The sequence below is a fragment of the Adiantum capillus-veneris genome, chromosome 5, assembly GCF_014529385.1.
Source record: "Adiantum capillus-veneris isolate H3 chromosome 5, ASM1452938v2, whole genome shotgun sequence".
In the NCBI taxonomy this organism is placed as follows: Eukaryota; Viridiplantae; Streptophyta; class Polypodiopsida; order Polypodiales; family Pteridaceae; genus Adiantum; species Adiantum capillus-veneris.
In genome coordinates this window covers 92,864,502-92,891,452 of record NC_140935.1, presented here as the reverse complement: position 1 = coordinate 92,891,452, position 26,951 = coordinate 92,864,502, and the positions used below count along the sequence as shown (strand labels likewise).

The 26,951-nt window shown below is 44.4% G+C and overlaps 1 protein-coding gene across 2 annotated transcripts in view; it reads right to left on the bottom strand.

Annotated features, from left to right (window-relative positions):
- The window catches only part of LOC147457741 (RING-finger, DEAD-like helicase, PHD and SNF2 domain-containing protein), a 103,917-nt gene extending 83,309 nt beyond the window's left edge, over positions 1 to 20,608 (bottom strand). For both annotated transcript variants that reach the window (XM_086512564.1, XM_086512565.1), the window contains exon 1: positions 20,456 to 20,608. The gene's annotated coding sequence lies outside the window, so the exon portion shown is untranslated. The remainder of the gene's footprint in view (positions 1 to 20,455) is intronic.
- Positions 20,609 to 26,951: the final 6,343 nt, after the last annotated feature.

Sequence of the window (26,951 nt, the reverse complement as noted above, 5' to 3'; positions counted from 1 at the left end):
CCGCAAGAGATCGCGAGACTACGAAGCACGAAAGTCGCTTTTCCCGCGCAAGAGCGACGGGTATCTATTGTGGATTCGCCATACGAATTGTTGTCGCGTGTTTGTGTGGTTTGTTTTGCAGGAATCTCCCGTCTTACGGGAAGGCCCTTCACGGGAAGTACGGCTTCACGCCTAAGTCCCTTACGGGAAAGTACGGCTTCGCGCCTAAGTCCCTTACGGGAAGGACGGCCTTGTGCCCAAGCCCTTTACGGGAAAGCACGACCCTCGGGTCTAAGATTACAAAACGGAGGGGTTTCCTCGGGTTCTCGCGCTTGTATAAGAATTCTCCCTGAATAAAAGAATACGCTTAACGGGGGGGACCAGCCCATCTTCTGGTCCCAATACTGTGTCGATCTTCTCCCTTCTCTCCCTTTTACAAAGTATATTATTTTTTTTAGATTTCTAAGTGCTCGTGTACGCTCCCGTTTTGTGACACTGCACAACGCATCCAAAAGGCGACAAGCTAGGTATATCGAATGTAAGCCACAAAGAAATTTGATTATGCCACTTTTCTGGACAGCCTATTGAGTAGACAATGCATGTCCCAAAACATTTCAGAAAATTGGGCTACCTTTCGTCAAGCAATAGAAGAGGCAGCAGAGGTCACTATGGGGCGATGTAAAAGAAATCACCAAGAAGTGAAAGGTCTCCCTCATAACCCATGGTTTGATGAAGAATGTAAAGCAGCCAAACGCAAGTTAAAGTGCTTCAATAAGTCCACGAAGGAGTGAGAAAATGCAGCCAAGGAATACAGGATGCTGAAAAGGAAAAAGAGAAGGATGCATGAACTTTTGAAGGAGGAGCAAGAGGTGATCCGATTTAAGAAAGAGCCCAAGAAAGCATGGCGCAACATGAAAGGGAAAAAGGAGGATATAATGGGAAATTTCAACATGGACGAAATGTATGTATATGCACAAACACTCTATGCTCCCACCGATGCTCAAATACTGATGAATGTTGAAATTTAGGTTGACACTAAGGAACCTATAACTTTTGCAGCAGCTTTACGAGGTTTGAGAAAACTAGCCACTAGGAAAGCTGCTGACATTTTGCACTTCAACTCCGAAATGTTGAAATGGTCGGGCAATGAAGCTAAGAAATGGATACACTGCATGATGAATCAAGCTATCCACCAAGGCATGCCTGAAGATTGGCAAGAGAATTGGATCAAAGCTTTGTTTAAAGGAGGAGAACGTAACCTACTCACGAATTACCACACCATCATGGTGGGCTCTTGCATGGCAAAACTTTTTGGGAGTCTGATAGAAAAAGATATTAGCACATGGGCTGAAAATAGTGGAAAGAGGGCTATCGGTCAAGCAGGTTTTAGAGCAAAACATAGTACCATAGATCACTTGATTACAATCCGGATTATGATGGAAGAGGCGCGACTCAAAGGGGAAACTATGTACTGCTGTTTTGTGGACTTTAAGAAAGCGTTTGATACGGTACCTCGTCATGGGTTATGGTCCCGTATGGAGACCATTGGGGTTCCCATACATTTGAGGGTTGCGGTGGCACGCCTATACCATGCGGTTCGATGTAAACTGAAAATGCAAACAGGCTTCTCCAAAGAGTTCTTTAGCACAATAGGAGTCAAACAAGGGTGCCCTTTGTCCCCAACATTATTTGGGCTATGCATAGATGAGCTTGAGGACTTTATCTGCCAAACGACGCAAGATAATGGACATGCACCAAACATAGGTCTCATTACTTTGCTACTCTTCATTTATGCTGATGATGTGGTTCTTTTAACGCATAGCATGTCTCTCTTGCAAAAACTTTTGGATGCGGTAAATACTTTCTGCGAAGCCACAGGACTCTCAGTGAATGTCACAAAAACAAAATGTATGGCGACTTGTACACACAAATCAAAGGATCAGCCCGCCCTTATGTATGATGGGCAAGAGATTCAAGCAGTGGACAGCTTTAAATACTAGCATGGGAGGTAGGATGTAAGCCGCAAAAGAACCACAAAAGCAAGTTTCTCACCTCTAGCCTTGTTAAGGACATCAGGAAATGGTTCTCTAAATGGAACGTGGGAGCACATGTGGACATGCATGTAGAGGAAGGTACCGAGCATGAGCACGAGCTAAATTTTGAACTACAATTACTTGAGGCCCTCCACAGCAAATGGAAGAATGCAATGCACAGGTCCAAGTTTGAATACTATTGCAAACACATAAACACGAGATACTAGGAAGAGTACAAAACCGGGGAAACCCAAATACATATCAGGACACCCATGTCCTACCATGCGAGACGGGCCATCACCTTGATGCGGACAAGATCACACATGCTCAAAAGTGAAACGGGAGGATGGCTGAATATTGATGCAAACATGAGGAGATGCACTCAACGCAACTTGAATTCATTGGAAAATGAGGCACGTGTAACCCTTGAATGTCCAGCATATGCACACATTCGGGTCGACTTTCCCCAACTTATTCAAGGATGTACTACATTTGAGGAGCTTCTCTCAAGAACACATCCCTCTCCAGTAGCACTAGGCATTTCTTGCCAAAGTGCTAGAACATCACACCACACTCACAAACAAAATCACCACAGAATCATGACACGTCCACTCCTTCACATGGGGAGGGGGGAGTCTCATATGAGATTTTGGGTCCCATGGGTCATTTTGGCCCCCCGAGGACGTAAATACATCATCATCATCATCATCATCATCTCCTCTTGCGTAGAAAAGCAGGCCACGCAAAAGCTGCTCCAAAGCTGACGTAAACAGCGCCGTAAATCGCGGGCGTCTGTACAGCAGGCCACGTCAGCAGTTTTCCGCATTTTCCGGGCTGCCACTGTCAGACAGGCAGCGAATAGTGCACCACTTTTTCTGGGTTGTTCTCAGCAGAGACTGTGTGTGTATGTCCTGGGCAGCCACGTCACCAGTTTGTGACATCCCGCATCTCCGGATGCAAAGAAAGTCGACTGATCTCCATCTGAAGCCATAAGTGCGGCGTAAAAAGGATCGGATTTCTCGTAGAAGAGAAATCGGCCGTGCTCTGATACCACTATAGCAGACTTGGACACTCCAATTCGAGAATCTACCGCGACACCACAATAAATCACTTCAAAACAGTTTAGAGTTCACAATTGATTCGACACTGGCCCGTCGGAGTTCCGTGCCTAGAGATATTGGCCCCAAAGACCGGCGCCCCTTTCGGTATTTCTTTTTGTATTAATCTGCAACTCAAAGTACAAGCGAGAAGTCGGGACTCACTCTCAGACTCTGCGTCCAAATGCTCTGAGAAGTGAGAGCCCAAACTACTAATATATAGATTTACAAAGGATGCTAAAAGCAGTGCCCCAAAAGCTTCAAAATCAAAAGCCTCTCACAAGCTTTGCTTGTAAAAATAAAAGCAAAGCTCTCTCTCTCCTCTTTCTCTTGCCAATTGCATAGCCAGAAAAGCCACATTAGCGTAGGATTTTCATCAAGCCTTGCGTAGGAAAATCAGCCCCTTTTTGCGTAGAAAAAGCAAGCCCCTTTTGGAGTAGGGAAATCCGTACAACTGCTGCCACGTGGCTGTCCGTACAGGTTGCCGCAATTTCCGAGGAGATCGTACGGTAGCACCACGTCAGCATTTTTTGCCCATCCCATTTTTCAGGACTGTTCCTGCCAAGGGGTGTGTGTGTGTATGTGTACTGGCTGCCACGTCACAGGTTTGTGGCAATCCTCACATCTTCGGGCGTCGTGAGCAGCCAAGTTGGATGGCTCCATCAAGAAGGATGCCCCAATGACTGGGTAACCCGTGGTGGACCATCCCGAGTAGTCCCACTATAAAAAGTAGTGATCTTCCTTTGTATGGATCCTCTATTTGTAGGTCCTCTACTCCTAAGGGTAGCCTCTCTGAGTATACAGATCTCCAACAAGAAGAGACCTAGGCACCTTTGATCATAGTAATCCATGATGCGGGATAAGGGGCCAAAGATCTCTCTGAATAAGCAATAAAAGCACTCGCGGATCTCATATTATGTTGTGCATTGGCAGATATAATGCTCCTCTGTCTTTGGCTCTCTCTAACAAACCTCGCATAATCTCGCCTCTGGGGATATATGTCACAAGACAGGCACCACGTGCCAAAGAAAAGAGCAGACTAAACAGACTTTTAGCGCTTCAATAACAACTGAATTGAAAAAGAGAGGCGACACGCGACACGGAGTGGCGAAATTCCACCCCAAAGAGTATTGGCCCCAAACCTTGGCGCCCCTTTCGGTATTTCTTTATATTGCATCATCAAAGTACAAGCCGGTACTCCAGAATCTGCACCTTCTCCAGGAAGCATGCCAGAGAATGAGCCTTAACCTCATATTTAAAGGCCCTAGGCCCCAAAAGCAGTTTACATTAAAAAGCCTTCAAACTCAAAAGCATCTGGTCCAAAAGCAAAGCCAAAAAGCTGCAAGCGTAAATCATGAAAATCCGTACAGCCTGCCACGTCATTAGCCAGCGCAAAACGCGAAAATCCGTACAACTTGCCGCGTCATCATGCCAGCGCAATTTTCAGAAATCTGCCACGTCATCAGTTTTTGTGTGTGTGTGTGCAGGTCCTGCTTTATTTTAATCCTTTGTCACTTGGGTCCCCATCGAACGAGGTCCCCATAAGTCGGTAGGACTTCTTCTTCTGTTACTTGTTCTTCTTAGGGTTTAGGCCCCTCGGCCGGTAGCTCCGTTCTTCAGTAGGCCGACACGTCAGCAGTTTGTTACATCTCCCCTTCTTGAAAGAGAGTAATCGTCCTCGATTACAGCATATCTGCAAAACAACTCAAGTTAGCTCAAAAATTTCCGAGGAACATTCCGAGAGACAATCAGTTTTCTCTCTTTATTAAGGAGTTAGCTTCTCCTTTTGGCTATTTTGATCAAGGAGTTAGCTTCTCCTTTCCGCTCTTTTGATCAAAAAGTTAGCTTCTCCTTTCGTCCAGATCGGAACTCTTGATATTCCGGCGTAGTAAAATTAGCCATCACACCCAGACCATACTGATCTTCCACGAGTGTCTTGATGCACTAAAATTACATACCCAGGCAATCTCATCCAATCAGGAATATTCAGTCGTTGGCACATCACAATGCAACACAAATGCTCACATATGCATGTTACAAGACATAGAAACATAAAGTTGCCGATGAACACTCCTCCCGCATAACCTAATAAGGTCCGGGACGGGAGATATTCAACAACTCCCTCATCACTCCTCCCGCATAACCTAAAAAGGTCCGGGTTGGGAGATATAGAGGCCTTTTACAACCAAACGCCCCCCAGACCGCAGCCTGCGTTGTTTGAAGGTGCTGAGAGTAACCACTATTCAGACTTCTTAATACTCCTCCCGCATAACCATCTAGGTCCGGGCCGGGAGTCACAACAACAATACTCCCCCCGTAAATAACCACAAGGGTCCGGGCCATGAGTATGAACAAACATTCTCAAACACAATTTCTCACTACTCCACCCCGGAGTAAAATCACCAATCATTGAAACCAATATTAAAAACCAGAGTCAAACAATTCAAATCGACACCAAGACAGGTTCAAAACAGATACCATCCATTTCAAACAAATTCCAAACAAGATCACCAAACAAGTTCTCAAACAGATTTCAAACTTAAAAAGCAATCTCAACATCAATCAAGCTCCAAAAGTCGACTAACTTTCCATCCTGGAACCTGCACCAAAAATTAGGGTTAGTGAAACCGGCCCGTAGGGCAGTAGGCGTTGGCTTTCACCCAAAATTCTTTACTTTAGACACACACACACAGAGCACTTTGCAAAGGAGACCTGTAACGGGAATTAACACTTAATCACACACACGGCTCGGAAGCTAGAATGCTCCGAGCAAACGCCGACAACCTGTAGGCCCCAAAATTGGCGCCCCTTTCGGTATTTCTTTATTCTTTAGGAGGGTAAAGTACAAAGAAGAGTCCTGGGAATCCTTTGACTGTATCCCACTACATAACGCCTGTTTTGGCCAAATTTCAACAACATAACAGTCCCTAAACTTACGCGAAACCAATTCCCCTGCTGGAACTCGCTTCTACTGGCGTATACCCTTTGATTCCTGCCCAAAAACAGTAAATTCAGCTGGCTGTATTTACTGGTTTTTGCCCTGTTTTCAGCCCCAAACAGTCCCCTAACTGTCCTCTGCCAGTGGGGCACAATTCCCAAAGGTTCTGGCGTCCGTATGGCTGTAAAACAGTAAAATTACAGTGCATACACAGCACTGGTTTTGCACCTGTATGGTGAGGTTATGACCCTCACCAATGCCTGCTTTGGAGTAGCAGCTAGCTACACCTGTTCCTGCTCAAGGAGGCTCTTGCCTCAGCACAAAAGCATGAACCCACACAGCTGTACATCAGTCAAATGAGGAGCCCTCTTGTGGGGCATCACATAACTGTACGTAGGGGAGAGAGAGCAGTGTGTAGTGTGCAGGGCATCACTTCTAGCACCACACTGTACATGAGAGGGAAAGGAAGCACTCCATAGCTCTTAACCTGTGACAAAAACTGAAATGAGGCCTCTCCCAGCTTAAAAATCAGCGCCCATTTTTCTGCAAGGGGAAAGTTCATGAAAAATCGACACTTGGCGCATTTACAAGCATTTGCCCGTTTCGGGTTCGCCGCTTAAAAATATCCTGACCGGTTGCCTAGTTGACTTCGCGGCAGAGTTGTAAAATGTTCCCCTAGTCATACCGGAGGTAATGACGCAAACACATTTCACGGCCCAAAATAGCAATTCCCTAAATTTTAGGAGATGCTTCCGTTGGGCTCCCACTGGTCTTCTGACCATCTATCCTCATTGGGACCGCATCCAAAAGTGCAATGTGGCCCAACTGTCAGATACTTTTTGTTGGTAGTTCCACCTTGACTTACGCCTTAATTGAGTTCACTTCCTGGTATCCACCAACTTGCTAAGTGCGACGGGGGGGACCTATATGATCTTGCTCTGAGCCTAGACATCCTCTTACCATACGAATTCCAGTGCCGACCACTACCCATCTGCGGGTGAAACTACCGTTCACATTGGCCATGCAATGTCCGACCGTTTTCTACTTCAAGAAGAGGGTCTCAAAAACAAAACAAAACCCCTTGGAAAGAAACCAACAACTAAAGTTAGCAGTTGCCACGTCCTCGTGACATAGTTAACAGTTGCCACGTCCCCGTGACAGTTAGTTTGCTACTTCAAGAAGAGGGTCTCAAAAACAAAACAAAACCCCTTGGAAAGAAACCAACAACTAAAGTTAGCAGTTGCCACGTCCTCGTGACATAGTTAACAGTTGCCACGTCTCCGTGACATACGAATCTGATGGTACCCACTCATAAGGTCTATCCTGCTGAAAATTGCAGCACCCTCTAAACGATTGAGAATATCATCAATTCTAGGAATAGGGAACCTATTCTTGATGGTATTCTTATTCAACGCACGGTAATCAATACACATGCGCCATGACCCATACTTCTTCTGCACTAGGAGCACTGGGGAGCAAAAGGGTGAAGAACTAGGCTGAATCAGCCCCTTCTCTAATAACTCCTCAACCTGGCCCATAATCTCTTTCTGCTGCGCCGCACTAACCCTGTAGGAAGGTCTATTTGGTGGGCTACACCCTGCCACCAAATCTATCTGATGGTCCTCAGGTCTCTCTGGCGGCAATTGCGACAGTAAGGAATCAGAAAAACAATCACTAAACTTTTGCAAAAATGCTGACCTTTCTTTATCTAGCACAGATAAATTTGACTAATCACTATCTGAGACATCACGTGCAAAAATCAAGTACACAGAAAGATGATTCTTTATTACAGAGTGATAGCAGAAGCAGATACAATAGGGACTGACTCTCCTTTAAGCTTTACATCCAAGATGTGATTTTTGCCCCTATGCTCTACAGTGATCTTTTTGTTGTAGGCATCCAAGACTCCATGCACTCGGAACATCCACGGGATCCCCAACAAGGCGTCACAACCTTCCAGCGGCATGATGAAAAACTCTTCAGTGTCCACATACGACTAAATATGCAAACGCAGTTTTCCAATGATGGGAGTAACACACTCTGAGTGGCCAAGACATGCCAACCCTGCCTCTGTTGTGTACCCCATCTCTTCAGCTCTGATGCCCAGCTTCATAGCTAACTCTGGTGAGATAAAGTTGGCTTTGGCACCTGGATCAAAGAAGATGAGTGCCGTCTGATCCCTAACTTTACCCCATGCCTTGCATAACTCATTGGCATCTGTGTTGGGCCTGTCACCCACCATGTCTGGCACTAAACCTGCCGTGGGTTTTGGCTTCTTGCCTTTCTGGTCTTCTTTATCCTCTGAGTCTGCTGGCCTTTTCCTTTGTGGACAATTGATAGAAAAGTGACCAGGCTGGTCGCATATAAAGCATTTGTTCTCAACCATAAGGACCTTCTTTTCCTCGAGCGACTTGCGCACAAAAGGCTTCCTTTTCTGTTTCTTTGCCTGTGCTCCAGAAGTCCCAGCTGAATCCTTGTCTTTGGTGGCCTTTTCTAACCCCTGTGACGCATCAGGAGCCGTTTTCACAAAGGGCTTCTTCGTTGAGTTTTTCTTTTGCCGCCCTCTTTGTCGCTGCTCGGAAATCCACTGTCCTCTCCTTTCAACAAGGCAAGACCAGTGTTCGCAACTTCAATAAGCTGAGTAAGGGTAGCCACTCTGTTCTTTGTACAGTAATCGCGAAGCCCTTTAGGCAGCCCACAACAATACTTCTCTATCTGCTCTGTCACTGGCACAAATCTGTAGGTCACTGAGAGTAACGCTTTACAAAACCTCCTATTGTACTCCAGCAAGCTCTTGCACGAAGCTGAAGTAAGCCGGTGCCAATCTGTCATGACGTCGGCTTCAAATTCATTTGACAGCCAAACATTTGCTTGAAGTAAACCCAAGTGGCGGGTGCCTGTCCTTGCATTAACAATGTCGTCCACCATGTCAGCGCATTGTCCTTTAAGAAAGTGGCAGCTTTCTTGACCTTCGAGGCCTCTGTAAAATTCCCTCCCGCATAAGCTGTATCAAACTCCTGGAGGAAAGTGAGGGCCTTTGTCTTATCCTCGAAACCACTGAAGGTACTGAACTTTACCGTTGCACCACCTTCTTTGTAAGCCTTCGGCTTCTCTAGTGCCCCCAAGTTGTCATACGGAATGGTCTGCAACATGGGCACTGTAGTAGGCATGATCGGCACGTGTTGGCCATTCACATTTTGCATCAGAGGTGTCATATATGGCTGCTGTCCAGAAAAACCAGCCATGCCAAAATGATCCTCTCGCACCCCAAACTGGCCCTGTTTGCAGTGGAAACCTTGTTGCATGCCGATACTACCATACATGGGGTTTGGTATGATGCCTTGCATACCCCTGAACACTGTTCCTGGCATGTACGGCTGACTTCCAGGCGCATAACCAGCCATACTTTGGAACACTGATCCACCCACGAAATACCCAAGATGTATCGTGGGTGGTGGAAAAACTGAGTGCATAGCCTGGTATCCAGCTCCCTGTCCATTCAAGACAGCATGCTGGCTCTGAAAGGTGGCGGGCTGAACTGGCATAACCTGTGGAATAGGTGTTCTAGCCACCTGTTCAAGCACGGGAGGAACCTGCTTTGGAGGCCCCGATTCCGCAACATGCGAGTGTTCCCTTTCCTCCTGCGCCACATGAAGTACCTGGGCTTGAGCATCAACAAGCTCCGTACGCGGCGTAGGTTGCCTATTTTGTTGTTGCACTGGTGGCGCTTGCAAGAATTCCATAAACCTGCGATTCTGCACCAGCTACGAAAAGACATTCACCGCGGCAACTAAGTGAGTCTTGAACGCATCATCCTCAAGTTGCCCAGTCATAAAGCCCTGTACTACTGGAGGGACATTCTCGTTGACAGGAGGTACAGACTGACGTGGTCGTGAGCTCTCGCCAATCTCAAAAACCATAGGAATCTCCTGCCTGTCCTATGAAGAGGAACCCTCTTCCATAATTCCCTTCCCCTTGTCGGCCATAGTGTAATCCCCCCGTTCCTGCACTCTGTGTCTTTACCCAAAACAATCCAGGCTCACTCTTCAAGGAAAAAGTGATTGATGTCCCAGCAATGGAACCATGAAACCGGCCCGTAGGGCGATAGGCGTTAGCTTTCACCCGAAATTCTTTACTTTAGACACACACACAGAGCACTTTGCAAAGGAGACCTGCTGTCACAAAGTGATGATGTGGCGGACAGCAAAAACCCTAATTTCTGCCAGAAACCCTAAAATTCCTGCAAGCCCTAAATTTTGCCAAAAACCCTAAATTCCGGAAATCGCGGAGGCGGATTATTAAAAAAAAAAAAAATGGAAAATGATGAGCGACGCGAATTTTGCTTTTGCTTTTTTTTTATAAAAAAAAGAGAAAAGACTCTCTAAGAGAGAGAGAGAACTGATGCTTTTGATTTTAAAAGCTTTTGGGGCTCTGCTTTTGGGCATCCCTTGTAACCTTTAAATTAGTGGTGAGGGCCTCACTTCTCAGAGCATCTGGACGCAGAGTCTGAGAGTGAAACCCTAACCGCTCTCTTGTACTTTGATGATTGATTAATATAAAAAGAAATACCGAAAGGGGAGCCAGTCTTTGGGGCCAATATCTCTAAGCACGGAACTCCGCCGGGCCAGTGCAAATCTATTGTGATCTGTGAATTGTTTTGAAGTGGTTATTTGGTGCTGTCGCGGTTGATTCTTGACTTGGAGTGTCCAAGTCTGTTACAGTGGTATCAAAGCACGGCCAATTTCTCTTTTACGAGAAATCCGATCCCCGAAATTTTTTTCCGCGGCACCTATGGCTTCAGGCAATGATCAGTCGACTCCCTCTGCATCTGGAGATGCGGGCTGGGATCACAACGAAGATTCAAGCAAAGAGTATGGCCCGCCTTGGCCTACTTAGGCGGAGCGGCAAGAGATAGAGCGTCGCCAGTTGATCGGCGATGCAACAAAGATGATGCTCAAGGACCCGAAGATGGCAAAATATATGAACCAGACCTCTTTGGAAGAGGTACAGATGGAGTGGCAGAGAACCACAACACCACTCCCGAAACCCGCTCTCAAGAAACCTTCTGCCTCCAAGAAATATACGGAGAAGGAACTGGAGAACGTGGTTGATGCATGGATTGCTCAGCTTTTTGACAAGGCAAAGAAATTGAAGAAGCGCGTCAAGTTTGAAAGCCTACCCAGTTCTTCTTCTTCTTCTGACAGTTCTTCTAGCTCTTCAGACTCAAGCGAAGAAGACAGGAAAAGCAAAAAGCGAAGCAAGAAACAACGCTTCGGAAAGGGCAAGAAAAAGGCAAGGAAATCTACGTCTCGCCCAGTGAGTGACACTTCTACAGAGGACTCGTCTACGGACAGTTCAGACTCTGACAACGGAAACTTTTATGCAAACAAGAGGAATTTTTACAAAGCCAACCAGTATGACTTTCTCGAAGATAAAAGCAAGAAAGTCCGAGAGTTTAAGGAAGGTGGCCAAGCACTTAAGTTTGATACTTTTTCGGGATACTCCGATGCTTCAAAGGCTTTGTCTTTTATACAGCAGTTTGACATCGCTTTCGCGGGAGGACGCTATTCAGAGCACTCCAAGATTCGGAGAGCTGCCTCTTATTTTAAGGGGAATGCTCACATTTGGTGGTCCACGCTTCTATTAAGCAAGACTGTGCCAATTACATGGCTGAAATTCAAGAGGCTTTTTATTTCTTCTTGGTTGACTCAAGAGTTTGAGCGAGATATACGAGCTGCTTGGAACCATCTCCGGATGACCAAGAGCGATACAGTGAATTCTTACTGTGAAAGATTTTGGAACTCTTTTCTACCTGCCTCTTCATTCAAGAAGATCTCGTTCAGAGAACAGATTGAGCGGTTTACATTGGGTCTACCTACAGAGATCCGAGACCACTGCTTGGAACAGAAGTCAGCTTCTATTCAGGAGTTCATGAGTCATGCGAAGCGAGGCTTTGCAATTCACTCTGGCAGTCTGACCTACCCCACAGATGAGGTCACGACACAACGAACCGGACAGACTTCTGGGAATGAAAGTAGAAAAAGAAAGAGCAACCCAGAGAAAAAGGATGCACGACCCAGAATTACTCCTCAGGAGCGGACTCGCTACATCAGGGAGGGGAAGTGCTTTGGATGCGGGGAAACTAGACATATCTCCGCGAAGTGCCCTAAAAAGGCACAGAAAGAACAAAATGACAAGGACGACGAAAGGCCTGAGAGTTCGAGGGCAGCTGAAGACCCTGTACGAAAAGGCAAGATGAAAACAGGACTGGTTCCAGATTGTGTGGGTACTGATCCCGACACCATGGATGAGAGTACAGAACTTTGCCGAGCTTTGGGCAAAGTGAAAGATCAAGAGGCCCTGATTTTCTTTGATGGAGGAGCCAAGGCCAACTTCATTTCACCGGAATTGGCGGCGCGGCTCGAGATTACTCCCGATCGGATGGGACCACTTGCAGAGGCAGTTCTAGCGGCACCCGACAGGGACGTAGCCATTACACCTGTCATTGGCAAACTTCGGTTGCATTATCAGGGGTATTTGGGGCATGAGGACTTCTTCATAATGCCTTTGGAGGGTTGTGATGTTCTCTTAGGGATTCCCTGGTACCACAAGAACAACGCCGTGGTCGATTATCGGGCGAGAAAAGCAACTTTGACTACAGAAAAGGGCAGAACAATTGTACTTGATATTAAACTGAAGGGCGAGTCTGTCCCTATTATATCGGCTTCGGCCATTTCAAAATTAATGAAATCCAGTCTGTTTGTTTACTCGATCTTTATGAAAGAGTTGAGTGATGATGATAGGACAAATATGACTAAACTTGATAAAGAACGCCAAGATTTTCTACACTCTCACGCCGATTGCTTCTCAGAAGGCCTGCCAGGAGAGTTACCACCTGCTCGTCCTGAAGATCATACCATTGATCTAATACCTGGTAGTACACCACCGAACCGGCCACCCTACCGTGTGAGCCGAGCACAGAATGAAAAGATTATGAACTCAGTGAAAGACCTCTTGGAAAAGGGTCTTGTCCAGCCTAGTACTTCACCGTATTGCTCTCCAGTGTTGTTGGTTTTGAAGAAAGACGGATCTTGGAGAATGTGCATCGATTATAGCACTCTCGCCGAAATCACCATCAAGAACAGATTTCCGATTCCTAGGATCGATGATATACTCGACAGGTTACAGGGATCCTCGTGCTTTAGCAGGATTGACTTGAAGAGTGGATATCATCAGATCAAGATAGCGCCAGGAGATGTCTACAAGACAGCTTTTCGGACGACTTTTGGTTTATTTGAGTTTTTGGTTATGCCTTTTGGCTTAACCAATGCTCCTGCGACATTTAACCGGATGATGGACAGGATTTTTCGAGACTACAGGCTATTTGTTGGCACTTTCTTTGACGACATCATTGTTTTCTCGAAGAATGAGGCAGAACACAGAGATCATCTGCTTCAAGTCTTTCAGGCATTACGAGATCACACATTAGTGATTAATGCTAAGAAAAGTGAATTTTTCCTACCAGAGATACATTTTTTGGGACACATTGTGTCAATAGCAGGAGTGCAAATGAACCCGGCCAAGATAGAGACTATCCGTGATTGGCCCGATTTGAGAAATGTCCATGAAGTTAGAAGCTTCTTGGGACTGTGTTCGTACTACAGGCGGTTCATACGAAAGTTTGCAGAGGTTGCTTCCCCTTTGCATACCTTGACACAGAAAGGAGTACCTTTTTCGTGGGGACCCACAGAGGTGACTGCCTTTCAGACGTTGAAAGAGAAATTGACTACGGGACCTATTTTGACTTTGCCGGACTTGCAGAAGTCATTTGAAGTATTTTGTGATGCTTGTGGTCGTAGTCTGGGTGCGGTCTTGATGCAAGAAGGCCATGTCATAGCTTACGAGAGTCGTTTGTTCTCTAGGCCGGAGATGACAGCACAGATCTATGGGAAAGAGCTTTTGGCGGTTATCCACGCTCTTACTCAGTGGCGGCATTACCTACTCGGAGCGGATTTTACTGTCTTTACAGACCATCAGAGTTTGCGCTACTTCTTGTCACAGAAGCAGCTTTCGGAAAAGCAGATGCGGTGGGTGAACATCTTGTCACAGTTCCACTTCCAGATTGTCCATGTGCAGGGACAGAAGAATGTGGTGGCAGATGCTTTGTCTCGGAAACCGTTGGTTCTGGCTATTTCCGCGATACATCATAGGAGCTTCGAGGATATGGTCGATCAGTATGCCACAGATACAGATTTTGCAGATATTTTCACACGGATACGGGATGGGGAGATAGTAGCTGGATACTCCCTTTGGGAAGGCTACTTGATAAAAAAGACTATGTTGTGCGTTACACAGCCGTTGAGGGAAAAGGTTATGACTGAATGCCATTGTCCACCTTTTACGGGTCACCGCGGCATTGCTACCACCATGAAAGGGGTAGAGAGATATTTCTTTTGGCCGAGACTCAAGAAAGATGTGGAAGAGTTTGTGCGCAGTTGCTTGGTATGCCAGAAGGTCAAGTTTAATAGGCATAAAGCACAGGGATTGTTACAGCCTTTACCCATAACCACCCGCCCCTCGGAAAATATTGAAATGGATTTCATTTTTTTTTATCTCCCGAAAATACAGAATGATCACGATGATTTTCCGATTACATGGCACAATTGTCTCCGACAGAGACCCCAAATTTACGAGTTTGTTTTGGAAGGCAATTTGGGAGAACATTGGCACGCGGTTGCAGTTCTCGTCATCGTTCCACCCGCAGACTGATGGGCAATCCGAGATTGCCAATTCAGTGGTTTTAGATTTATTGAAGTCTTGTATCTCGCATCAGAAGACTCAATGGGAAAAGAACTTACCTTTGGTGGAATTTGCCTACAATAACACGATACACTCTTCGACGGGGAAGACGCCATGAGAGATTGTTGAAACTGCTACGAAGGTTCCATCCTTCCTGAGCACGAAAGATTAGAAATTTGAAGCGGATGAATATTCGCGAGATTTGGATACGACTTTTGCCAAGGTTCGCGAGACTTTACAGAAGTCTCAAGAACGACAGAAAAAGGCAGCGGATCGCCATTGTCGCGACTTGAAACTGAAGGAGGATGATTGGGTGCTCTTACTTTTGAGAAGGCACGCCTAAGAAAGAAGAAGGGAAAGGAGAGGCTTTTTCCAAAGCTTAGTATGTGATACTACGGACCTTTCCAGATTACTAACAAGATAAATGATGTCTCCTTCCGATTGAAACTGCCAGATACTTGGAGGATTCACAATGCATTGCATGTGAGTCTCTTGAAACCTGTTAAGGATGATGTGCCTGATGATGGGGAGCCTGATGAGCAACCCAAAGTGGAAGAAAACGAGGAGATCCTTGTTCCTGAACAGATTTTGGCACATAATGATACGAAGAAAGGTAAAGTCCGAAGGCGGTTCTTGGTTAAGTTCAAGAACTTTCCTGCATTTGATGCGAAGTGAATGGAGGAGGAGGACCTAGCAGATACTCCTCGGATTGTGAAACTTTACCTCGATGTTTTGGTTTAGCATAGTCTACTCCAAACGGAACCCAGAATTCAGCTTGGCCGGAGATCTGGTGCAGTGGGATGCACAAGAGGGGAGTCACTCCACTCCTTTGTCAACAGATGCCTTGATTTTGATACTAAAGTCACTGATGTCTCTTTGAGCTTCAGGGATACTGAGAGCTGACAGTATTCTGCTGGATGACTTTATGAAATGGAATTCCTGATTATGATACTGATTTGTTCTTGACTTCTTGTGAGTGCAGGAACTGATAGCCGAAATGACTGCAGCATTTTGGTCTGATTGATCTCGAATAGACATGGTTGCAATAGGGGTTAGTCAATCGGACATCGATGAGGTCCTGATTGGACCTAGATGTGATTGCTAGCTACATTGCCGATAAATCATAGTCTAAGATCCGAATAAATGTTGAATGTCATGTGATGTCTGGTGATGTCCTGTGATGTCGTGTGATGTGACTGTCGATTTTGTACATGTGCTAGATGTGCGTTCCTAGTACGTAGGTACTAACAGTCAGTGTCTACTAAGATGGTTTATGGCTTTTGTCGGTTTTGCAGGCGTAATCGCGGTCGATTACAATGCTTTCAAGAGGGGGGTATGTCACAAAGTGATGACGTGGCGGACAACAGAAACCCTAATTTCTACCAGAAACCCTAAAATTCCTGCAAACCCTAATTTTTGCCAAAAACCCTAAATTCCGGAAATCGCGGAGGCGGATAATTAAAAAAATTTTAAAAAAAATAAAAAATTTTGGAAAATGATGAGCGACGCGAATTTTGCTTTTGCTTTTTTTTTATAAAAAAAAGAGAAAAGACTCTCTAAGAGAGAGAGAGAACTGATGCTTTTGATTTTAAAAGCTTTTGGGGCTCTGCTTTTGGGCATCCCTTGTAACCTTTAAATTAGTGGTGAGGGCCTCACTTCTCAGAGCATCTGGACGCAGAGTCTGAGAGTGAAACCCTAACCGCTCTCTTGTACTTTGATGATTGATTAATATAAAAAGAAATACCAAAAGGGGCGCCAGTCTTTGGGGCCAATATCTCTAAGCACGGAACTCCGCCGGGCCAGTGCAAATCTATTGTGATCTGTGAATTGTTTTGAAGTGGTTGTTTGGTGCTGTCGCGGTTGATTCTTGACTTGGAGTGTCCAAGTCTGTTACACCTGTAACGGGAATTAACACTTTATCACACACACGGCTCGGAAGCTAGAATACTCCGAGCAGACGCCAACAACCTGTAGGCCCCAAAATTGGCGCCCCTTTCGGTATTTCTTTATTCTTTAGGAGGGTAAAGTACAAAGAAGAGTCCTGGGAATCCTTTGACTGTATCCCACTCGATACCGCCTATTTTGGCCAAATTTCCGCAACATAACAGCCCCTAAACTTGCGCAAAACCAATTCCCCTGCTGGAACTCGCTTCTATTGGCGTATACCCTCTGATTCCTGCCCAAAAACAGTAAATTCAGCTAGCTGTATTTACTGGTTTTTGCCCTGTTTTCAGCCCCAAACAGTCCCCCAACTGTCCTCTGCCAGTGGGGCACAATTCCCAAAGGTTCTGGCGTCCGTATGACTGAAAAACAGTAAAATTACAGTGCATACACAACGCTGGTTTTGCACCTGTATGGTGAGGTTATGACCCTCACCAGTGCCTGCTTTGGAGTAGCAGCTAGCTACTCCTGTTCCTGCTCAAGGAGGCTCTTGCCTCAGCACAAAAGCATGAACCCACACAGCTGTACATCAGTCAAATGAGGAGCCCTCTTGTGGGGCATCACATAACTGCACGTAGGGGAGAGAGAGAGCAGTGTGTAGTGTGCAGGGCATCACTCCTAGCACCACACTGTGCATGAGAGGGAAAGGAAGCACTCCATAGCTCTTAACCTGTGACAAGAACTGAAATGAGGCCTCTCCCAGCTTAAAAATCAGCGCCCATTTTTCTGCAAGGGGAAAGTTCATGAAAAATCGACACTTGGTGCATTTATAAGCATTTGCCCGTTTCGGGTTCGCCGCTTAAAAATATCCTGACCGGTTGCCCAGTTGATTTCGCGGCAGAGTTGTAAAATGTTCCCCTAGTCATACCGGAGGTAATGACGCAAACACATTTCACGGCCCAAAATAGCAATTCCCTAAATTTTAGGAGATGCTTCCGCTGGGCTCCCACTGGTCTTCTGACCATCTATCCTCATTGGGACCGCATCCAAAAGTGCAATGTGGCCCAACTGTCAGATACTTTTTGTTGGTAGTCCCACCTTGAGTTTACGTCTTAATTGAGTTCACTTCCTGGTATCCACCAACTTACTAAGTGCGACGGGGGGGACCTATATGATCTTGCTCTGAGCATAGACATCCTCTTACCATACGAATTCCAGTGCCGACCACTACCCATCTGCGTGTGAAACTACCGTTCACATTGGCCATGCAATGTCCGACCGTTTGCTACTTCAAGAAGAGGGTCTCAAAAACAAAACAAAACCCCTTGGAAAGAAACCAACGACTAAAGTTAGCAGTTGCCACGTCCTCGTGACATAGTTAACAGTTGCCACGTCCCCGGACAGTTAGGTTCATTCCGTAAGGTCGTAGCCGAGCACAACATGGTCCATCAGCTCTTGGACAAACAATGTTCCTTTGACGGCGATCGTAATCCCAAGATAGCAATCGCACTGGACCTCCAAGGTCATCTGCTCGTGAAGAGACATCTACTGAGAGATGTCGAGAAATTTTAAGTTATAATCTGCTAGGGTTTCCATGGCAAGCATTTCAGGATTCCCGACTCTGCCAGAAGTTGCACACCAAAGGAAGATGTAAGAAACCATATAACTTAATGCAAAAAAAAAAAAATCTTGAAAGCTTGCCAAGTACTTGGAGTATGCTGCTTGGTAGCTGTAGACATCAACATCTGCATGGCACTGCTTCTGAACAAATCTGGATCCTTCTCTTGCAAGTGATCTTAATTGGCTTATGCCCTATAAGACATGAGCGTTGAAGACGGGAGCGCGCCCGATGCGCGATGAAGGGTGGGAGTGGCTAATAAGTCTGGGTTGGAGGGCGAAGATACCTCATAAAATTCCAAAAGCTATGCTCTTTTATAGAACTGATATGCTTTCAGAAAAGCACACGCCTGATGCTCTGATACCACTGTCACAAGCCGGGCATTACGTGCCAATAGAAAAGAGCAGACTGAACAGACATTTAGCACTTTAATAACAACTGAACTGAAAGAGAGAGATGACACGCGACACGGAGTAGAAAAATTCCACCCCAGAGAGTATTGGCCCCAAACCTTGGCGCCCCTTTCGGTATTTCTTTATATTGCATCATCAAATTACAAGCCGCAAACGTTGGCGCCCCTTTCGGTATTTCTTTATATTGCATCATCAAATTACAAGCCGGTACTCCACACTCTGCACCTTCTCCAGGAAGCATGCCAGAGAATGAGCCCTAACCTCATATTTAAAGGCCCTAGGCCCCAAATGCAGTTTACAGTAAGAAGCCTTCAAACTCAAAAGCATCTGGTCCAAAAGCAAAGCCAAAAAGCTGCCAGCGTAAATCACGGAAATCCGTACAGTCTGCCACGTCATCAACCAACGCAAAACGTGGAAATCCGTACAGCTTGCCACGTCATCATGCCAGCATAATTTTTGAAAATCTGCCACGTCATTAGTTTTTGCGTGTGAGTGCAGATCCTGCTTTATTTTAATCCTTTGTCACTTAGGGCCCCATCGAACGGGGTCCCATAAGTCGGTAGGACTTCTTCTGTTACTTGTTAAGAGACAAAGAGAGAGAGAATTCTAGAGAGAGCAAATCTGCCACGATCAAGAAAATCTGAAATTCAAGTTCAAAGAGAACATCCCAAATTCAGGATTAGAGAAAAAAATCTGAAATTCAACTTTAGAGAGAGGAAATTTGCAGGTTCTATCAGTGCGCAGCATGAGAGGTTTTTGACCTTGATCAAGAGTTAAAAATTGACCACCTTTCTAGAGAGAGAGGCAAGTGAACACAATGTACACCCGACACACAAACCCTAACCCTCATTCCCACTAAAGAGTACCTTTTCGTAAGGTCATTGTCACCTTCCTCAAACAAAAGTAACCTTTGGACTTTATATGCACATGCAACTTCTCTTCTCTTCTTTGTTTTATGCTTGTATCAATTTGTTGATATCTCATATATTTCATTTCTCTTCCTCCACAAATGCATAAAAGAATTGTACCAAGAAAGAAGCTTTTATATAATAGGGTCCTAGTGTCGAGTTACAACTCCCAGTTATTTCATTCTTGGTTCCTTCCATCCGTTTATATCTCCCATATTTCATTTCTATTGTGTCCATAAACATGCGAGGAAATTGTATTAAAGAAAGGAGCTTTACAACACAAGGTTCTAATTTTTGAATATAGTCCCACATATTTGATTGCTTGGCTAGTACAACTCACTTTCAGTCAATTAGAGGTCTACTTGTGCATATGTATGTGAAGAGCTTCATGTGTTTAGCGCGGTATTTGTGGCATGCAAGGAACACCTATCTACAACTGGTGGCTTGCTTGCTTCTATACGGAGCGGATGATAAACTTTGGCTAGTTCATTCAATTGTACACCGAACAAAGATTATCCAGATGTTTAACTTTCTCGTTTCTGAAGCTTATATGGTTCAACCTAGCGCCATTTTGCAGATTTGGTCCTCTATCAATGTAGAAATCTTATGTATGGATGTGTGGGATATATATGCAATTGTATGTGGATGTCCTCCTAGGGCCTGCGTAATGTATGTGACTGTATGTTTCCATGGTGGGCATGTTGTGTGTTTCACTTACCCTTCCCAAGACAATCTTCATAGCCAGGATTTACCGACCATATGATAACAAAACAAATAAAGCAGACTCGCCTCAAAGGACTGGGGTTGTGGGCTCAGAGTGCTCCTCCGTGTTGGTCTTCTTCACCTTATAAGGGGTATTTCCACGGTGCACCAGGCTCTTGCAGGGCTAGTTTTCTCCTCGAGTATGCTCGGTTCTCGGCCTCTTCCAGCTCCTGCTGACTGACTACCATATATATAAAGTTCATTCGACGTAAACTTATGTCTTTGTACGTGTGTGTGTCATTTTATATAATTCTTTGTTGGGAATAATATTTGCCCTTTAAAATTATATTTTGATAAAATTTCGAAAATAGGCTTGAATTTTAATTAAAATTTCCTAGATGCCCTTGTCCTCCAATTTTCAGATATTAAATTCTTTTTGACAAAGAGATCCATCTTTAGTTAGATAAAAAGGTTTGAACAAGAATCTCACAAATAGTGGCATTTGTGTCTACATTCTATCATCTATCAATGATAGAAAACCAACCTTCCTATGATGAGTTGCCAAACATAATGTTTAAGAAAATTGACAAGGGTGATATTGGGAATATTGAATTTAAGGGTTTTTTTGTAGAATTTGTCGTATATGAGGGATATTTGTTTTTTACATTTCATGAATAATTTTGAATTTTCATAAATTTCGAGGGCCATTTGGTATTCTAATTAAATTGATCTATTATGTATTCTTGTATCTATCGAGTATTAGATAATATTTTTGGCTAATTTAGGACTAAAAATAATAAAATCTAGCTTATTTTTTAAAAAATGGCTAATAATAACAAAATACGAATAACTTAATACATATTACTGTTACCATATACCTGTGGTAGTGATGTGTGTGAACACACTAGGACCGCCGGGGCATTTTTTTCCTCTTTAGGAGGTTTTTTCCCCCGAGCATTGTATATACGTCCATCACTCTAGGGCTATCTATCTTTCCATTGCACACTAAACAACACACTCTCTATTGTGTGACTTGAGCTTCCTTCATCTTCTCCAAGCTGTGTGTGTTTCTCTGCAACACTAATTTCCAACAATTGGTATCAGAGCAGGTTACGTCCTCCCGGGCTTAGTCGCCAGCTGCTCCAGCACACGCCTACTCACTTTCTCCGATTACAGTGAGGTTTGGCGAGCGTTCCCAGGTCGACAAATATTTCGGGAGGGCTTGTAGAGCTTAGTATGCTCAGATTTCTGATCCGTGCTCATTTTGGCCTCCGTTTTCACTACAGGCAGGTCTGCATAGGCAATTTTGTCATTCTGTGCAGAATTTCTGATAGTGTCGATTTTTGGATAACAAGTGCCTTACAGTCTTCTACGGTTTGTGCTATATAGCACGTGTTGTTCCCGCTCCGTTTCTCTTATTTTCGGGCAGTTTTCACATCAGGTGCAGCATTTACCATGGCTGACAACAACACAGATGTCTTCAAGATGTTTGTTGCTAAGGACAGGTTGGATGGGGACAATTACCCTATGTGGGCTTATATGATGCAACATGTTCTTGTATCAAAGGGCGTCTGGAATATTGTGCAGGGCATTGATGTACGTCCTGGTTCTGAGGATGTAGGCGATGTTGAGGATGTTGCTGGTCTTGCTGCAAGGATTGCTGCTATTAGACTTGTTTTGCATATGGCAGAACAAGCTCGTTGGGGTGTAAAGGATGCGCAGGCTCATGCATTAATTGCGTTGTCTGTGAAGCGCACTATTGTTCCTCACATCCGTTCAGCAAAATCTGCAAAACAGGCTTGGGATATTTTGGCTGGTCTTTATGCAAGTCACAATGAGGCTAAAATTGCTTTGCTGCGTAAAGTGATGGACTTGAAGATTATGCATGAGGAAGATGATATGGACACTTTCCTTGCTAGTGTCAAGGATATCAATGAGCAACTTATTTTTGCAGGTGACAATTCCCTTGTGCAGACTGTTCTTGATGCCTTAGCAGATTCTTACCAGACTTTTGCTAGTACTTGGAGACTTATGTCCCAAGGAAATCCAAAAGTTTTCAAGTTTGATGCATTATGCACATTGCTCTTGTAAGAGTCACTTTCCAAAAAAAAAAAAGGACTAGACAGCGTGCAGTTGAATAGGCTTTTATTGCTTCTCAAAGAAAGGGTGGTAATAGCAATGCAGCCACTTCTTATGGTTCTGTTGCGAGTGGCAAAACTTTTGTTCCCAATGCTTATACTGGTAGCACTTCATCTGGCAATTCTGGTGATAAGGGCAAAAAGAAGATGCGTTGCCATTATTGTAAAGCTAATGATCACTTCATCAACCAGTGTCCTAACTTGAAGGCAAAAGAGGCTAAGAGAAAGCGGGTAGTTCCACTGCAAATGCTGGTTCCACTACAAATGCAGCCATTGTTGAGTCTTCTGTAAAAGGAGATTGTAATGTTGATCTTGATGCAGAATGGGATTTTAGGGCAGAGTGCACTTACAATCTGTTGTCCATGATGCATGCTTGTCAGTTGCTGTAGATTCACATGTGTGGTATTTTGATAGTGGTGCTACAAAGCACATTACCTCACATCGTGAATTGTTCACCTCTCTCGAGTCTGTCCCTCATGGAAATTCAGTCACTTGTGCCAACAATGCCTCTTATCCGGTTCAGGGAGTTGGAAAGATTGTGCTTATTGCTGGTAATGACGGTTCTTTCACACTTGTTGATGCACTTTATGTACCTAGAGGATCAAGAAGAATCTTTTGTCTGTATCTGCAGTTGCTAGACTTGGACTTGTAGTCAAATTTGTGAATGGCAGAAGTACAGTTCATGATCTTAGTTTTGGTGATGAAATTGTTGCATCTGGGCTTTTGTGTCGTGGCCTGTATAAGCTCACTTTGTATGACAAGTGTGGATAAAAAATTTTGCAAATGCAGTTGCTGATTCAAGGGCTATTTCAAATGCAAAACTTTGGCATGCACGTTTTGGTCATCTGAATTTTGCCAGTTTGCTGCGTTTGTGATATGGTTGCTTCTTTGCCGCCTCTTGAAGCACCTGTCAAACATGTTTGTGAAGGCTGTATTTTGGGTAAGATGCAGCGTTCTAAGTTTCCAAAGGATGGTTCAGTTCGGGCCACATGCAGGTTGCAGCTTGTGCATAGTGATGTTTGTGGGCCCATGCAAACTCCGTCCTTGGGCAATTACCTTTACTTCGTGACTTTCATTGATGATTACTCCAACCATGCATAGGTATTTCCGCTTAAAGCAAAGTCCGAAGTTTTTATGTGCTTCAAACAATTTCTGGCTATGGCTGAAAATGTCTCGAAATGTACTATGGACACCCTCCGTTCCGATCGAGGGGGGGAGTATATGTCTCATGAATTCAATGCATTTCTGGTTAGTTGTGGGATAAAACACCAATGTACAGTGCCTTATACACCTCAGAAAAATGGTGTTGATGAGAGGAAAAACAGGTCACTTACGGAAATGGCACGATGTATGGTCAAAAGTTAAGCTTTGCCGCATTCTTTTTGGCTTGAGCCCATCATGTGTGCCACTTATGTACTAAACAGGTGTCCTACGAAAGCTTTACAGTCTATTACTCCATATGAAGCATGGCATGATAGAAAGCCTTCTATTGAGCACATGCGTGTTTTTGGCTGTTTGGCATATGCTTTGGTGCCACAAACACAACGCAAAAAATTGGATGATAAGTTTGTCAAATGTATTTTTGTTGGTTACACTGCTGAAAGCAAAGGTTACAGGTTGTATCATCTGCAAACAAAACATATTCTGGTCTCACGGGATGTAATGTTTGTGGAAGATTCTGTTAAGCCCTTGCTGTCATGTACTAGAGACAGTAATGTAAGCTCACAAAACATTTATGACACTTTGTTGCCTCTTTTCAGTGGTGGAAATACGAACGTAAGTTCCAACGAGGCAAATGTACAGCCTATGGGGGTTTCCAAAAATGTTACAGATCAGCCTATTACTGATGGACATGTACATGATGTACTTGATGAGGAAAGGGCTGAAAATGAGCAGGCTAGAGGTATGCCAAAATGGTTGGTGAATACATTGCGTGACAATAAATTGGATGCACCTTTGTCTAGTCGTACTCATTCTGGCTCTCACCATGCATCTTATGCATCAAATTGTTTTGCTTTGGCTGTGTCTAGCTTACATGATGTTGAGGAGCCTCTGTCTTTTGATGAAGCACAGAATTCAGAAAATTGGATGGCTGCCATGCAATCAAAATATGATGCACTTATAGAAAATGACACATGGACTTTATGTGATTTGCCTCTTGGCAAAAAGGCCGTTGGTACGAAGTGGGTTTACAAGTTGAAATGCAAGCCGGATGGTGAGATCGATCGCCATAAGGCTCGACTTGTTGCAAAGGGTTATGCACAGCAAAAAGGCATAGATTATGAAGAGGCTTTTGCTCCCACTTATCGTATGACTACTGTGTGTTTTCTATGTGCATTGGCAGCTCATTTTGGTTGGGATGTACATCAATGAGATATTGTTACTTCTTTCTTGAATGATGACATATTGAGGAAGTTTATGTAACGCAGCCTCGCGGTTTTGTCATAAAAGGACAAGAGGACAAAGTGTGTAGATGTAAGAAGGCTTTGTATGGGTTGAAGCAATCTCCTCGTGCTTGGTATGAGAAAGCTGACACTCATTTGGTCAAATGAGGCTTTTGTAACAGTCCAACAGAAAGCACATTGTATGTAAAGCGTGAGGGTGATGTACTTCTCATTGTGGTTCTTCATGTCGATGATTTGCTGATCGTTGGACCAAATCAGAGACATATTGCTGAATTTTAGGCTGATTTCAATGCTACTTTCAAGATGAAAGATTTGGGGCTGTTGCATCATTACTTGGGGTATACAATATAAGCAGTCTTGATGGTGGTATTGCCTTGTGTCAGAAAAGTTAAATTAGAGACATTGCTATGTAAGTTTGGACTTGAGGATTTCAAACCTATTGCCACTCCCATGGAAACAGGTTTGAAGTTGAGTCTACATGATGCTGGCGATCCTGCTGATGTCACTCTTTATCAAACTGTTGTTGGCTGCCTCATTTATGTATACAACACGAGGCCAGATATTCAGTTTGCAGTCTCACAGGTCAGCAGATTTATGCATAGCCCAGGGTCTAAGCATTGGCAGGTTGTCAAGAGGATTTTTCGCTACTTTAGTGGCACTTTACATTTTGGCTTGTTTTATCCCAAGGGGGGATCATTGCCGTCAGACTTGCTTTTTCGGACTCAGATTGGGCTGGTTGTTTCGACACGCGAGTGTCCACAAGTGGTTTTTGTTTCATGCTTAGCAGTTCATGTATATCATGGTTGAGCAAGAAGCAACCTACTACGGCCACTTCAAGTTGCGAGGCTGAGTACAGGGTAGTCTTCACAGCTACGGTTGAGTGTGTATGGCTCAGACGCCTTATGGCTGATTTGGGTGCTGGATAGGACACTGCCAACACCAGCTACACTGACAGTCAGAGCGCATTCGCAGTTGCGAGGAACCCAGCTTTTCATGCTCGCACAAAGCACATTGAGGTGCATTACCACTGTGTTAGGGAGGGGCTCTCAGCAGGAGAGATCAGCTTGGCTTATGTGCCAACACAGGAAAACCTTGCAGATCTTTTCACAAAGGCATTGTCTCGTGAGAAGCTTGAAGCTTTCCGCAAAGCTTTGGGCTTACTCCCCTTTGTGGACTGATCATGTCCTCAAGGCATGGCACTTCCCTTTACTCATGTGCCAGCTCTTGTTCACCGCATCGCTCCAGGGGGGATTTGTTACCATATACATGTGGTAGTGATGTGTGTGAACACACTAGGACCGCCGGGGCATTTTTTCCCTCTTTAGGAGGTTTTTCCCCCCGAGCATTGTATATACGCCCATCAGTCTAGGGCTATCTATCTTTCCATTGCACACTAAGTAACACACTCTCTATTTTGTGCCTTGAGCTTCCTTCGTCTTCTCCAAGCTGTGTGCGTTTCTCTGCAACCCTAATTCCAACAATTACTAAAAAGTTTGAACTCGAATTCTAGAAGCAAATGTTGAATCTTTGAAGGAAGTACTTTGAGCATGTTCAATATTAAAGAAAAATGTCAAAGTTTGAGCTTCGTCAAATTTGGCAAGAAGGATCAAAATCATGGTACGCAGCCACCATCGATCATTAGAATCAGCCGTCTAAACTACAAGTAATGTAAGCAGGGCAACGAGGGCAATAAAGCAAAAAACAAGGGTCAGATATCGGGTAAGTGGGCATGACATAGGGAAAATATGCTAGTCAAGAGCTCATTTACACAATCACTTTTTGTGTGTGTGTGTGTGTGTGTGTGTGTGTGTGTGTGTGTGTGTGTGTAAGTATGAAAATCCCCTCATAATTGAACCATACTTAGACAATTGTATTAAATAATATATTAAATAACAATATTTTAAAACAAGATGTCATAAACCTCAATTATCATTTCATATACACCAATACAACATTCTGTATCTAATGGATAACACAATCATTTAGATCAAAATTTTGATCTTTGATCACTACAATATAATATTTTACTGGTTGTATCAC